Genomic DNA, 15,491 nt, shown 5'->3' with positions numbered 1-15,491 from the left:
TTTGAATATCAAACTCATCCCATGCGCGTAAAGCAGAAGAATCGTCTGCGATGCACACAATCGTTGAAAGTGAATGGTGTCCTGCGGCACCGTGATATGTCTCCAACGTATCTATAATTTTTGATTGTTCCATGCCGTTATATTATCAATCTTGGATGTTTTATAATCATTTCATAGTCATTCTATATCATTTTTGGTACTAACCTATTGACATATGTCGAGTGCTTGTTGCTGTTTTTTTTCATGTTTTTTACATCGTAGAAAATCAATACCAAACGGAGGCCAAATGCCATGAAACTTTATGGAGATTTTTTATGGACCAGAAGGAACATAATGGGCCCTGGCTATGCCCGGGGGTGCTTTGAGGAGAGCACAACCCACTAGGGCATACCAGGAGGCCCAGGCGCGCCTTGGTGGGTTGTGCCCACCTTGGGTGCCGCCCGAACCACCTCTTTGCTCTATAAATACCCCAATATTCCTAATACCCTAGGGGAGTCGACAAAATATTGATCCCGCCACCGCAAAGTCCAGAACCACCAGATCCAATCTAGAAAACATCTCGGATGGGGTTCACCACCTCCATTGGTGCCTCTCCGATGATGCGTGAATAGTTCTTTGAAGACCTTTGGGTCCATAGTTAGTAGCTAGATGGATCCCTCTCTCTCTCTCTTGATTCTCAATACAATGGTATCTTGGAGATCCATATGATGTAACTCTTTTGCGAAGTGTTTGTTTGGATCCGATGAACTTTGAGTTTATGATCAGATCTATCTTTTTATATCCATGAAAGTATTTGAGTTTCTTTGATCTCTTTTATGCATGATTGCTTATAGCCTTGTATTTCTTCTCTGATATTTGGGTTTTGTTTGGCCAACTTGATCTATTTAATATTTTAATCCTAGGCCTTTTCCTAGTAATTCCTCTAATAATTATGGTAATTCCTATGGAAATCAATCTTATAATAATAATAGGAACACCTCTGATCTTGAGAACAATATTAAAGAATTTATCAATACGCAAAAAGTTTTCAACACTTCCATAGAAGAAAAGTTGAGTAAGATTTATGATTTGTCTAGAAGTGTTGATAGAATTGCTCATGATGTGGAAAATCTAAAGATGAAAAATTTTGTGCCTAAAGTTGATGAATCAATTAAAGCTCTTTATGTTTCTATGGATAAAAGTAAGAAAAGAACCGCTATGCTTAGAGCTAAAAGAGAATTTTTAGAAAAGGTGTTTTATAGTGATTTCTTTCGCAAAAGTGATAAAGATCTTAAAATGATTGGTGTTTCCTCTATTGATTCCTTGTTTAGTAAAGTTAAGATTGATGAATAAGGGACTGGAGAAGAGTCAACTTTAGGTAGAAGGCATGCCGCTATTTTGGAGGGTGAAAATCTTGTTGAGAAATTTGATAAAAGTGGGTTTGGAGAGGTCAAAACTTTAGCTAGTGATGTGCCCACTCTTTTGGATTACAAAGACGTTAATTATGATAGTTGCTCTTTGATTGATTGTATTTCTTTGTTGCAATCCATGATAAATTCACCCCATGCTTATGAACAAAATAAAGCTTTTACTAAACATATTGTTGATGCTATGATGAAAGCTTTTGAAGAAAATTTGGAATTAGAAGTTTCAATTCCTAGAAAATTGCATGATAAATGGGAACCTACTATCAAAGTCAAGATTAAAAATTATGAGTGTTTTGCTTTGTGTGACTTGGGTGCTATTGTTTCTACAATTCCGAAATCTTTATGTGATGTGCTTGGTCTTACCGATCTTGAATCGTGTTCTTTGAATTTGCACTTGGCTGATTCCACTATTAAAAAGCATATGTGAAGAATTATTGATGTTATTATTCTTGCAAATAGAAATTATGTGCCCATAGATTTTATTGTTCTTGATATTGATTGCAATCAGTCTTGTCCAATTAGTCTTGGTAGACCGTTTCTACGCACTATCGGTGCCGTGATTGATATGAAAGAAGGCAATATTAAGTTCCAATTTCCTTTGAGGAAGGGTATGGAACACTTTCCTAGAACAAGAATTAGGCCACATATGAATCAATCATGAGGTCATCTTATGGATCTCGAACCAAATATGACAAAACTTAGATCCTTGCTTTCTGCCTAGCTAAGGGCGTAAAACTATAGCGCTTGTTGGGAGGCAACCCAATGAATAAAATTAATTTTTGCTTTTTGCTTCCTGTTTTTGAGTGTGAGCACAATGATGCTACCGTTATGATTGTTTTTTTGTTTCAATTAGTGTTTGTTCCAAGTAAAGCCTTTAGGATCTTCTTGGGTGATAGTTGTTTGATCTTGCTGAAAAAACAGAAACTTTTGCGCTCACCAAAAATAATTCTCATTTTTTACCAGAGAGCGATAAAATACCCATTCCGGTTGCAGTATATCAATATACAAATTGCTCAGGCCGTCCTAATTTTTAAGAATTTTTGGAATTACACAAGTATTCAAAATAGTCATATTTCTACAGACTATTCCGTTTTGATAGATTCAGTTTCCTTTGCGTTGTGTGCTTATTTTGATGGCTCTATGGTTTTATTTGATTATTTTTTGGCATAGAAAAGTTAGAATATAGTAGATATAATGCAAGAACAAAATATGAATTGGTTTGATACAACACTTATAGAGGTAATTTATTTTCTTATACTAACGGATCTCACGAAGGTTTTGTTGAGTTTTGTGTGATTGAAGTTTTCAAGTTTTGGGTTATCTTACGATGGATGAAGGAATAAGAAGTAGAAGAGCCTAAGCTTGGGGATGCCCCAACATCCCAAGCTATTATCCAAAAATGATCAACCAACTAAGCTTGGGGATGCCACCGAGTGGCATCCCCTCTTTCTTCTAACAACCATCGGTATTTTACTCGAATATGTATTTTTATTCATCACATACTACGTGTTTTGCTTGGAGAATCTTGTATTATATGAGTTTTTGCTTGTTTTATTTTTTGTTTTAAGTCTTGATCCCTTGCTGGACACACCTATTTGGGAGATCCAAAATTATGCCATGACTTCTTAGAATTGCTCTCTTTGCTTCACTTAATTTTTTATGAGCTATGGACTTGCTCTAGTGCTTCACTTATATCTTTTTGAGCATGGTGTGCTTTAGTATTTTTGAAGAAATGCTCTATTTCTTCACTTAGATTTATTTGAGACTTAGTAAAATTTTCAAGAAATTCTCTCTTGCTTCACTTAAATTAATTTGAGAGAAAGAAAGAAATATTATGCTCATGATCTTCACTTATATTTGTTTGAGCTTATGAAAAGCAACACATGAAAATTAGTCCCAAAGTGATAGATATCCAAGAAGGATATAACAAAAACTTTCATGAAGATCATTGGGCAAAATAAACTTGATTCTTAGTAATAGCTTGAGATATGATGATGTGATATGTGAGTCATGTTGATGAGTAATTATGCTTTAGTAAGAATATTGGTGTTAAGGTTTGTGATTCCCTATGCAAGCACGAAAGTCAGTAGTCATGCAATGAAATTATATCCTACTTGTGGTGCATTATTCGGTGTTAATTATGCTTAATGCTTGCTTATGAGATTATTTGTTTCTTGATTGGTTGCTTCTCAATCTTTTGCTAGCCTTTATTTTGCACTAAGTATGATCACTACTTGTGCATCCAAAAACCTTTAAACCAGTTTTGCCACATGAGTCCACTATATCTACCTATATGTGGTATTCTTTTGCCGTTCTAAGCAAATTTGCATGTGCCATCTCTAATTTTCAAAAATAAACTTCTCTTTTGTGTGTTCATTTCGCTCGCGGAGCAGTGAGGGGTGGCTAATATTTTCCATGCTAGATGTGTTATTCTCACGATGAGTGTGTATTTGTTGGGGATCGTTGCAGAAATTTAAAATTTTATACGCGTTACCAAGATCAATCTATGGAGAAACTAGCAACGAGAGAGAGAGAGAGGGGAGTGCATCTTCATACCCTTGAATATCGCGACACGGAAGCATTACAAGAACGCGGATGAGGGAGTCGTACTCGTGGCGATTCAGATCGCGGTAGATTCCGATCGAAGCGCCGAACAACGACGCCTCCGCGTTTAACACACGTGCAGCCCGGTGACGTCTCCCATGCCTTGATCCAGCAAGGAGAGAGGGAGACGTTGGGGAAGACTCCGTCCAGCAGCAGCACGACGGCGTGGTGGTGTTGGAGCAGCGTGGTACTCCGGCAGGGCTTCGCCAAGCGTCGCGGGAGGAGGAGGAGGTGTTGGGGAGGGGGAGGGCTGCGCCTTGGATGTGGTGCGGCTGCCCTCCCACCTCCCCTCTATTTATAGGGGCAAGGGAGAGGGGGGCTGGCCCCCTCCAGATGGATCTAGAGGGGGGCAGCGGCGAAGGGGGGAAGGCTTGCCCCCCAAGCCAAGGAGGCGCCCCCTTTTATGGTTCCCCCAAACCCTAGGCGCATGGGCCCTAGGGGGTTTTGCGCCCAGCCCATCTAGGGGCTGGTTCCCCCTCCATTTTCATCCCATAGGGCCCTCCGGGGCAGGTGGACCCTCGGAACCCTTTCGATGGTCCTGGTACAATACCGATAAACCCTCGAACACTTCCGGCGACCGAATAAGGACTTCCCATATATAAATCTTTGTCTATGGACCATTCCGGAACTCCTCGTTACGTCCGGTATCTCATCCGGGACTCCAAACAACATTCGCTAACCACGTACAAACTTTCCCTATAACCCTAGCGTCATCGAACCTTAAGTGTGTAGACCCTACGGGTTCCGGAATCACGCAGACATGACCGAGACATCTCTCCAGCCAATAACCAACAGCGGGATCTGGATACCCATCTTTGCTCCCACATGTTCCACGATGATCTCATCGGATGAACCACGATGTCGAGGATTCAATCAATCCCGTATACAATTCCCTTCGTCAATCGGTATGTTACTTGCCCGAGATTCGATCGTCGGTATCCCAATACCTCGTTCAATCTCGTTACCGGAAAGTCACTTTACTCGTTCCGTAACACATCATCCCATGACCAACCCCTTAGTCACACTGAGCTCATTACGATGATGTCTTACTGAGTGGGCCCAGAGATACCTCTCCGTTATACGGAGTGACAAATCCCAGTCTCGATTCGTGCCAACCCAACAGATACTTTCGGAGATACCCGTAGTGCACCTTTATAGCCACCCAGTTACGTTGTGACGTTTGACACACCCAAAGCATTCCTATGGTATCCGGGAGTTGCGCAATCTCATGGTCTAAGGAAAAGATACTTGACATTAGAAAAGCTTTAGCGGACAAACTACACGATCTTGCGCTATGCTTAGGATTGGGTCTTGTCCAGCACATCATTCTCCTAATGATGTGATCCCGTTATCAATGACATCCAATGCCCATGGTCAAGAAACCGTAACCATCTATTGATCAACGAGCTAGTCAACTAGAGGCTTACTAGGGACATGTTGTGGTCTATGTATTCACACATGTATTACGATTTCCGGATAACACAATTATAGCATGAACAATAGACAATTACCATGAACAAGGAAATATAATAATAACCATTTTATTATTGCCTCTAGGGCATATTTCCAACAGTCTCCCACTTGCACTAGAGTCAATAATCTAGGTACATCGTGATGAATCGAACACCCATAGAGTTCTGGTGTTGATCATGTTTTGTTCGTGGAAGAGGTTTGGTCAACGGATCTGCGACATTCAGGTCCGTATGCACTTTACAAATATCTATGTCTCCATTTTGAACATTTTCACGAATGGAGTTGAAGCGACGCTTGATATGCCTGGTCTTCTTGTGAAATCTAGGCTCCTTGGAAAGGGCAATGGCTCCAGTGTTGTCACAGAAGAGAGTCATTGGGCCCAACGCATTGGGAATAACTCCTAGGTCGGTAATGAACTCCTTCATCCAGATTGCTTCATGTGCTGCCTCTGAGGCTGCCATGTACTCCGCTTCACATGTAGATCCCGCCACGACGCTTTGCTTGCAACTGCACTAGCTGACTGCCCCACCATTCAAAATATACACGTATCCGGTTTGTGACTTGGAGTCATCCAGATCTGTGTCAAAAATAGCATCGACGTAACCCTTTACGATGAGCTCTTCGTCACCTCCATAAATGACAAACATATCCTTAGTCCTTTTCAGGTACTTTAGGATATTCTTGACCACTGTCCAGTGTTCCATGCCGAGATTAGTTTGGTACCTTCCTACCAAACTTATGGAAAGGTTTACATGAGGTCTGGTACCCAGCATGGCATACATAATAGACCCTATGCACTACAAAAAAAAGACACATCCGTGACATTTTGGGCCGAACGAAAATTGTTTCTATCATACATATGACACTTCTATGATGATAATTGTGACAAAACCCAGTATCATCATAGATGTGGTGGGCTCCTACTTCTATGACAAAAAATCATGACAGAAAATGGGCTTTTCATCCTGGGTGGGCCGGAGACGCAGCTGCATGACATTCTTTGGGCCATCCATGATGGAAAAAACCATGGTAGAAGCGAGGGGGAGGAAAATTTCGGGGAGTTCCCGGTTACGGTGGGAGGTCGGGGGCCGAGTGATGCGCGCTTCTCTCGTACACGTACGCGTGTGTGTGCGAGGCGTTGGCTCTAACTGAACCCGAGCGAGGTGTTGGGCTCTAACTGAACCCGAGTGATTGCACTGCAGGCTACACGTTACTGAACCCGAGCGATCGATCGATGGCTGTTAACTGAACCCGATCGAGCGATTCCTTCGCTACTGCTGCTAACTGAAGCCGATCGATGCTGCCTCTGGATGAACAGTGAGTGTTGTGGGGGGGTGGATGAACAGTTCCTGGTGGGGGTGGATAAACAGGACCCCGTGGTGTTGCCTCTGGATGAACAGGACCCCGATTGATCGAGCCGGTTGGGGCTGGATGAACAAGACCCCGTGGAGGGCTGGATGAACAGGACCACCCCGTGGAGGGCTGGATGAACAGTAGATGGTGGAGGGCAGGATGAACAGTAGCCCATGGAGGGGTGGTTGAACAGGAGCCCGTGGAGAGGGCTGGTTGAACAATAGCCGGTGGAGTAGCGCGTGGTGGAGGCTGGATGAATAGGAGCCCGTGGATGAACAGTCGCAGGTGGAGGCTGGAGGAGGTCGACGGTGGATGGACAGTAGCTCGTGGAGGCTGGAGGGGGTCAACGGTGGAGATGAACAGTATCCCGTGGATTCCCATTTTGCGGTACGCCACACCCCTCCCAATGAACAGGACCCCTGTTTCGACCGTAGCGCTCCAACACAAGTTTGTTTCCTCCGTTTTGCGGTACGCCACACCCCTCCCGATGAACAGGACCCCCGTTTTGACCGTAGGAGGTCCGTTTCCTCCGTTTTGCGGTACGCCAGACCCCTCCCGATCAACAGGATCCCGTTTCGAACGTGGCCGGTCGAACACAAGGCCATTTCCTCCATTCTGCGTTCTGCAGTACGCCAGGCCGTATTTTCTTTCTTGCACCCTGGCCGCTGTAGGTACGTCTACATGCTACGTGCGCGCCTCTACTATGACAGGTGTGCGCCTCTACATCGACCGGTATATATGAACGTACACGTTCGCGACCAGAATGACAATGCTACGTACGCTTCGACCAGATGGGTCCCGACTGTCAGGCACTTCCTTGCATGTGAGATGTAGCTGGTGGGTCCCAGCAGTCAGGGGCAAACATTATTTTCGTGAAATACGGTGGCCCGTCCGGTGGGTCCCCGCTGTCAGGTGGAGAAATATTTATTTTGCGCATAATAAGGAGGCACTTCCTTGCTGCGGCCGTGGACCCAGCTGTCAGCGTCTCCACGCACAGTACTCTTCCGATGGAAGTCGGTCGTTGACCACATTGACCACGCCGCGCCGAGAGCACCACGGCAGTGGACGACGGCGAGGCCTAGGAAGGGGACGACGCGGAGCCGGGGAAGACGCGGCAGTGGAAGCCCGCGCGGAGAGGAGTATGAGGGTTCATCGGTTCGGTTGCTGTGTGAGGCTGCCGTCGCCGCAGGGCCTGGCCAACCGTGGGAATAGTAGGGGGCGGTGAGGCCTCCGCAGCAGGACAGCCGGCCACAGGAGGCAGGAGCATGCGGCACGACCAGCGCTGCTTTGGGCGGCTAGAGCAAGAAGACCAGAGGTTGAAGAAGCACTACGGCCGTTGGATGGACATCGTACGGTCACTGGAGCTAGAATCGTTCATATTGACTAAGTTGACAAAGCCCTTCGTCCCCGTCAACTTAGTAGGCCCACAAGTCAGCCTCCCACCAAGGTGGGTCCCAGCTAGCCGGGGGAGTATTCATTTTTTTGTGCGTAATAAGGAGGCATGATAACCCACAAGTATAGGGGATCGCAACAGTTTTCGATAAGTAAGAGTGTCGAACCCAACGAGGAGCTAAAGGTAGAACAAATATTCCCTCAAGTTCTATCGACCACCGATACAACTCTACGCACGCTAGACGTTCGCTTTACCTAGAACAAGTATGAAACTAGAAGTACTTTGTAGGTGTTTTCGGAAAGGCTTGCAAGAAAGTAAAGAGCACGAAAATAAAACTAGGGGCTGTTAAGGTAAAGAAGTAACTAAAGTAAATATAGCGAGTGTGGAAAAGTGGTGGTAGGAGTTGCGAAATTGCCCCTAAGCAATTGACTACTTTACAAGACCGATAGCAAGTATTATGTGGGAGAGGCCACTGCTAGCATGTCATCCCTTACTTGGAATTCTATGCACTTATGATTGGAACTATTAGCAAGCATCCGCAACTACTAATGTTCATTAAGGTAAAACCCAACCATAGCATTAAGATATATTGGTCCCCCTTCAATCCCGTATGCATCAACTTCTATGCTAGGTTGAAGCTTCTGTCACTCTTGCCCTCCAATACATAGTCCTATCAACATACAACTAACCCTATGGTGTGATCCACGCGCGCGCTCATATGATGGGAAACAAAGGACAGCAACATAACCACAAGCAAATTAAATCAATCATAGCAATTCATCAACCACCGATAGGACAACGAAAATCTACTCAGACATCATAGGATGGCAACACATCATTGGATAATAATATGAAGCATAAAGCACCATGTTCAAGTAGAGGGTACAGCGGGTTGCGGGAGAGTGGACCGCTGTAGATAGAGGGGGGGAAGGTGATGGAGATGTTGGTGAAGATGGCGGAGGTGTTGGTGAAGATCGCGGTGATGATGATGATGGCCACGGCGGCATTCCGGCGCCACCAGAGGAGAGGGGGAGAGGGGCCCCCTTCTTCCTCTTCTTCCTTGACCTCCTCCCTAGATGCGAGAAGGGTTTCCCCTCTGGTCCTTGGCCTCCATGGCATGGGAGGGGCGAGAGCCCCTCCGAGATTGGATCTATCTCTCTATTCCTCTCTGGTTCTGCGTTCCCTTCTGGCTCTGTTTCACCGTTTCGTATATATATGGAGATCCGTAACTCCGATTGGCCTGAAACCTTCGCCGTGATTTTTTTCCGAATATTAGCTTTATTGCGGCAAAAGAAGAGCGTCAACCGCCTTACGGTGGGCTCACGAGGGTAGGGGACGCGCCCTAGGGGGGCGCCCTAGGGGGCGCGCCCCCTGTTGGGGAACGTAGCATAAATTCAAAATATTCCTACGTTTCACCAAGATCTATCTATGGAGTCATCTAGCAACGAGGGAGGAGTGGATCTACATACCCTTGTAGATCGCGCGCGGAAGCGTTCAAGAGAATGGGGTTGATGGAGTCGTACTCATCGTGATCCAAATCACCGATGATCCTAGCGCCGAACGGACGGCACCTCCGCGTTCAACACACGTACGGAGCAGCGACGTCTCCTCCTTCTTGATCCAGCAAGGGGGGAGGAGAGGTTCATGGAGATCCAGCAGCACGACGGCGTGGTGGTGGAAGTAGCGGGATTCCAACAGGGCTTCGCCAAGCACTGCGGGAGGAGGGAGATGTGTCATGGGAGGGAGAGGGAGGCGCCAGGGCTTATGTATGGTAGCCCTCCCTTCCCCCCACTATATATAGGGCCAAGGGAGAGGGGGGGCGCAGCCTTGGCCCTTCCTCCAAGGAAGGGTGCGGCCAAGGGAGGAGTCCCTCCTCCCCAAGGCACCTCGGAGGTGCCTTCCCCCTTTAGGACTCTTACTTTCCCTCTTCTCTTGGCGCATGGGCCTCTTGGGCCTGGTGCCCTTGGCCCATATAGGCCAAGGCACACCCCCTACAGCCCATGTGGCCCCCCGGGGCAGGTGGCCCCACCCGGTGGACCCCCGGGACCCTTTCGATGGTCCCGGTACAATACCGGTGACCCCGAAACTTGTCCCGATGGCCGAAATAGCACTTCCTATATATAATTCTTTACCTCCGGACCATTCCAGAACTCCTCGTGACGTCCGGGATCTCATCCGGGACTCCGAACAACTTTCGGGTTACCGCATACTAATATCTCTATAACCCTAGCGTCACCGAACCTTAAGTGTGTAGACCCTACGGGTTCGGGAACCATGCAGACATGACCAAGATGACTCTCCGGTCAATAACCAACAGCGGGATCTGGATACCCATGTTGGCTCCCACATGTTCCACGATGATCTCATCGGATGAACCACGATGTCAAGGACTTAATCAATCCCGTATACAATTCCCTTTGTCTAGCGGTACGATACTTGCCCGAGATTCGATCGTCGGTATCCCGATACGTTGTTCAATCCCGTTACCGGCAAGTCTCTTTACTCGTTCCGTAACACATCATCCCGTGATCAACTCCTTGATCATGTTGTGCACATTATGATGATGTCCTACCGAGTGGGCCCAGAGATACCTCTCCGTTTACACAGAGTGACAAATCCTAGTCTCGATTCGTGCCAACCCAACAGACACTTTCGGAGATACCTGTAGTGTACCTTTATAGCCACCCAGTTACGTTGTGACGTTTGGCACACCCAAAGCACTCCTACGGTATCCGGGAGTTGCACAATCTCATGGTCTAAGGAAATGATACTTGACATTAGAAAAGCTTTAGCATACGAACTACATGATCTTGTGCTAGGCTTAGGATTGGGTCCTGTCCATCACATCATTCTCCTAATGATGTGATCTCGTTATCAATGACATCCAATGTCCATGGTCAGGAAACCGTAACCATCTATTGATCAACGAGCTAGTCAACTAGAGGCTTACTAGGGACATGGTGTTGTCTATGTATCCACACATGTATCTGAGTTTCCTATCAATACAATTCTAGCATGGATAATAAACGATTATCATGAACAAGGAAATATAATAATAACCAATTTATTATTGCCTCTAGGGCATATTTCCAACAGTCTCCCACTTGCACTAGAGTCAATAATCTAGTTCACATCGCCATGTGATAACACTCACAGGTCACATCGCCATGTGACCAACATCCAAAGAGTTTACTAGTGTCACTAAACTAGTTCACATCATCATGTGATTAAGACTCAATGAGTTCTGGGTTTGATCATGTTTTGCTTGTGAGAGATGTTATAGTCAACGGGTCTGAATCTTTCAGATCCGTATGTACTTCACAAATCTCTATGTCATCTTGTAGATGCAGCTACTATGCTATATTTGGAGCCATTTCAAATAACTGTTCTACTTGGAGCTATTCTAAATTGTTGCTCCATTATACGTATCTGGTATCTCTACTCAGAGCTATCCGGATAGGTGTTAAGCTTGCATCGACGTAACTCTTTACGTCGAACTCTTTTACCACCTCCATAATCGAGAAAATTCCTTAGTCCACTAGTTACTAAGGATAACTTTGACCGCTGTCTTGTGATCCATTCTTGTATCACTCTTGTACCCCTTGACTGACTCATGGCAAGGCACATTTCAGGTGCGGTACATAGCATGGCATACTGTAGGGCCTATGTCTTAAGCATAGGGGACGACCTTCGTCCTTTCTCTCTATTCTGCCGTGGCCGAGCTTTAAGTCTTAACTTCATACCTTACAACTCAGGCAAGAACTCCTTCTTTGACTGATCCATCTTGAACACCTTCAAGATCATGTCAAGGTATGTGCTCATTTGAAAGTACCATTAAGCGTTTTGATCTATCCTTATAGATCTTGATGCTCAATGTTCAAGTAGCTTGATCCAGGCTTTCCATTGAAAAACACTTTCCAAATAACCCTATATGCTTTCCAGAAATTCTACGTCATTTCTGATCAACAATATGTCAACAACATATATTTATCAGAAATTCTATAGTGCTCCCACTCACTTCTTTGGAAATACAAGTTTCTCATAAACTTTGTATACACCCAAAATCTTTGATCATCTCATCAAAGCGTACATTCCAACTCCGAGATGCTTACTCCAGTCCTTAGAAGGATTGCTGGAGCTTTGCATACTTATTAGCATCTTTCAGGATTGACAAAACCTTCCGGTTGTATCACATACAACCTTTCCTCAAGAAAATCGTCGAGGAAACAATGTTTTGACATCCTATCTGCAAGATTTCATAAATAATGTAGTAATCGCTAATATAATTCCAACAGACTCTTAGCATCGCTACGAGTGAGAAAGTCTCACCGTAGTCAACTCCTTGAACTTTGTCGGGAAACTTCTTAACGACAAGTCGAGCTTTCTTAATGGTGACATTTACCATCATTGTCCGTCTTCCTTTTAAAATCCATATGTACCTAACAGCCTTACGACCATCAAGTAGTTCTTCCAAAGTCTACACTTTGTTTTCATATATGGATCCTCTCTCCGATTATATGGCCTCGAGCCATTTATCGGAATCCGGGCCCACCATCGCTTCTCCATAGCTCGTAGGTTCATTGTTGTCTAGCAACATGACTTCCAAGACAAGATTACGTACCACTCTGAAGTAGTACGCATCCTTGTCATCCCATGAGGTTTGGTAGTGACTTGATCTGAAGTTTCATGATCACTATCATAAGCTTCCACTTCAATTGGTGTAGGTGTCACAGGAACAACTCATGTGCCCTGCCACACACTAGTTGAAGAGACGGTTCAATAACCTCATCAAGTCTCCACCATCCTCCCACTCAATTCTTTCAAGAGAAACTTTTCCTCGAGAAAGGACCCGATTCTAGAAACAATCCCTTATTGCTTTTGGATCTGAGACAGGAGGTATACCCAACTGTTTTGGTTGTCCTATGAAGATGCATTTATCCGCTTTGGGTTCGAGCTTATCAGCCTGAAACTTTTCACATAAGCGTCGCAGCCCCAAACTTTTAAGAAATGACAGCTTAGGTTTCTCTAAACCATAGTTCATACGGTGTCATCTTATCGGAATTACGTGGTGCCCTATTTAAAGTGAATGTGGTTGTCTCTAATGCCTAACCCATAAACTATCATGGTAATTCGATAAGAGACATCATGGTATGCATCATATCCAATAGGGTGCAGTTATGATGTTCGGACACACCATCACACTACGGTGTTCCAGGCTGTATTAGTTGTGAAACAATTTCCACAATGTCTTAATTCTGTGCCAAACTTGTAATTCAGATATTCATCTCTATGATCATATCATAGATACTTTATCCTCTTGTCACGAGGATCTTTCAACTTCACCCTGAAATTACTTGAACCTTTCAATAATCCAAACTCGTGATTCATCAAGTAAATATACTCAACATCTACTCAAATCATCTGTGAAGTAAGAACATAACGATATCCACTACATGCCTCAACACTCATTGGACTGCACACATCAAAATGTATTACTTCCAACAAGTTGCTTTCTAGTTCCATTTTACTGAAAATGAGGCTTTCAGTCATCTTTCCCATGTGGTATGATTTGCATGTCTCAAGTGATTCAAAATCAAGTGAGTCCAAACGGTCCATTTGCATGGAGTTTCTTCATGCATATACACCAATAGACATGGTTCGCATGCCTCAAACTTTTCAAAAACGAGTGAGTCCAAAGATCCATCAACATGGAGCCTCTTCATGCGTTTTATACCGATATGACTTAAGTGGCAGTGCCACAAGTAGGTGGTACTATCATTACTATCTTATATCTTTTGGCATGAACATGTGTATCACTATGATCGAGATTCAATGAACCATTCATTTTAGGTGCAAGACCATTGAAGGTATTATTCAAATAAATAGAGTAACCATTATTCTCCTTAAATGAATAACCGTATTGCGATAGACGTAATCCAATCATGTCTATGCTCAACACAAACACCAAATAACAATTATTTAGGTTTTAATACCAATCTCGATGGTAGAGGGAGCGTGCGATGCTTGATCATATCAACCTTGGAAACACTTCCAACACATATCGTCAGCTCACCTTTAGCTAGTCTCCGTTTATTCCGTAGCTTTTTTTTCGAGTTACTAACACTTAGCAACCGAACCGGTATCTAATACCCTGGTGCTACTAGGAGTACTAGTAAAGTACACATCAACACAATGTATATCCAATATACTTCTATTGACCTTGCCAGCCTTCTAATCTACCAAGTATCTAGGGTAATTCTGCTCCAATGGCTGTTCCCCTTATTACAGAAGCACTTAGTCTCGGGTTTGGGTTCAACCTTGGGTTTCTTCACCAGAGCAGCAGCTGAATTGCCGTTTCATGAAGTATCCCTTCTTGCCCTTGCCCTTCTTGAAACTAGTGGTTTCACCAACCATCAACAATTGATGCTCCTTCTTGATTTCTACTTTGGTGTCAAACATCGCGAATATCTCAAGGATCATCATATATGTCCCTAATATATTATAGTTCATCACGAAGCTCTAGCAGCTTGGTGGCAATGACTTTGGAGAAACATCACTGTCTCATCTGGAAGATCAACTCCCACTTGATTCAAATGATTGATGTACTCAGACAATCTGAGCACAAGCTCAACAATTGAGCTTTTCTCCCTTAGTTTGCAGGCTAAGAAAATCGTCGGAGGTCTTATACCTCTTGACGTGGGCACGAGCCTGAAATTCCAATTTCAGCCCTCGAAACATCTCATATGTTCTGCGATGTTTCAAAAACCGTCTTCGGTGCCTCAACTCTAAACCGTTTAACTGAACTATCACGTAGTTATCAAAACGTGTATGTCAGATGTTCGCAACATCCACAGACGACGTTCGAGGTTCAGCACACTGAGCGGTGCATTAAGGACATAAGCCTTCTATGAAGCAATGAGGACAATCCTCGGTTTACGGACCTAGTCTGCATAATTGCTACTATCAACTTTTAACTAAATTTTCTCTAGGAACATATCTAAACAGTAGAACTGAAGCGCGAGCTACTACATAATTTGCAAAGATCTTTTGACTATGTTCAGGATAATTAAGTTCATCTTATGAACTCCCACTCAGATAGACATCCCTCTAGTCATCTAAGTGATTACATGATCCGAGTCAACTAGGCCATGTCCGATCATCACATGAGACGGACTAGTCAACATCGGTGAACATCTTCATGTTGATCGTATCTACCATACGACTCATGTTCGACCTTTCGGTCTTCTGTGTTCCGAGGCCAT

This window comes from Triticum urartu, chromosome 1A, assembly GCF_056163025.1.
Source record: "Triticum urartu cultivar PI428250 chromosome 1A, HENAU_Tu73, whole genome shotgun sequence".
NCBI classification, from domain to species: domain Eukaryota; kingdom Viridiplantae; phylum Streptophyta; class Magnoliopsida; order Poales; family Poaceae; genus Triticum; species Triticum urartu.
Note: the sequence above shows the minus strand (reverse complement) of the source record.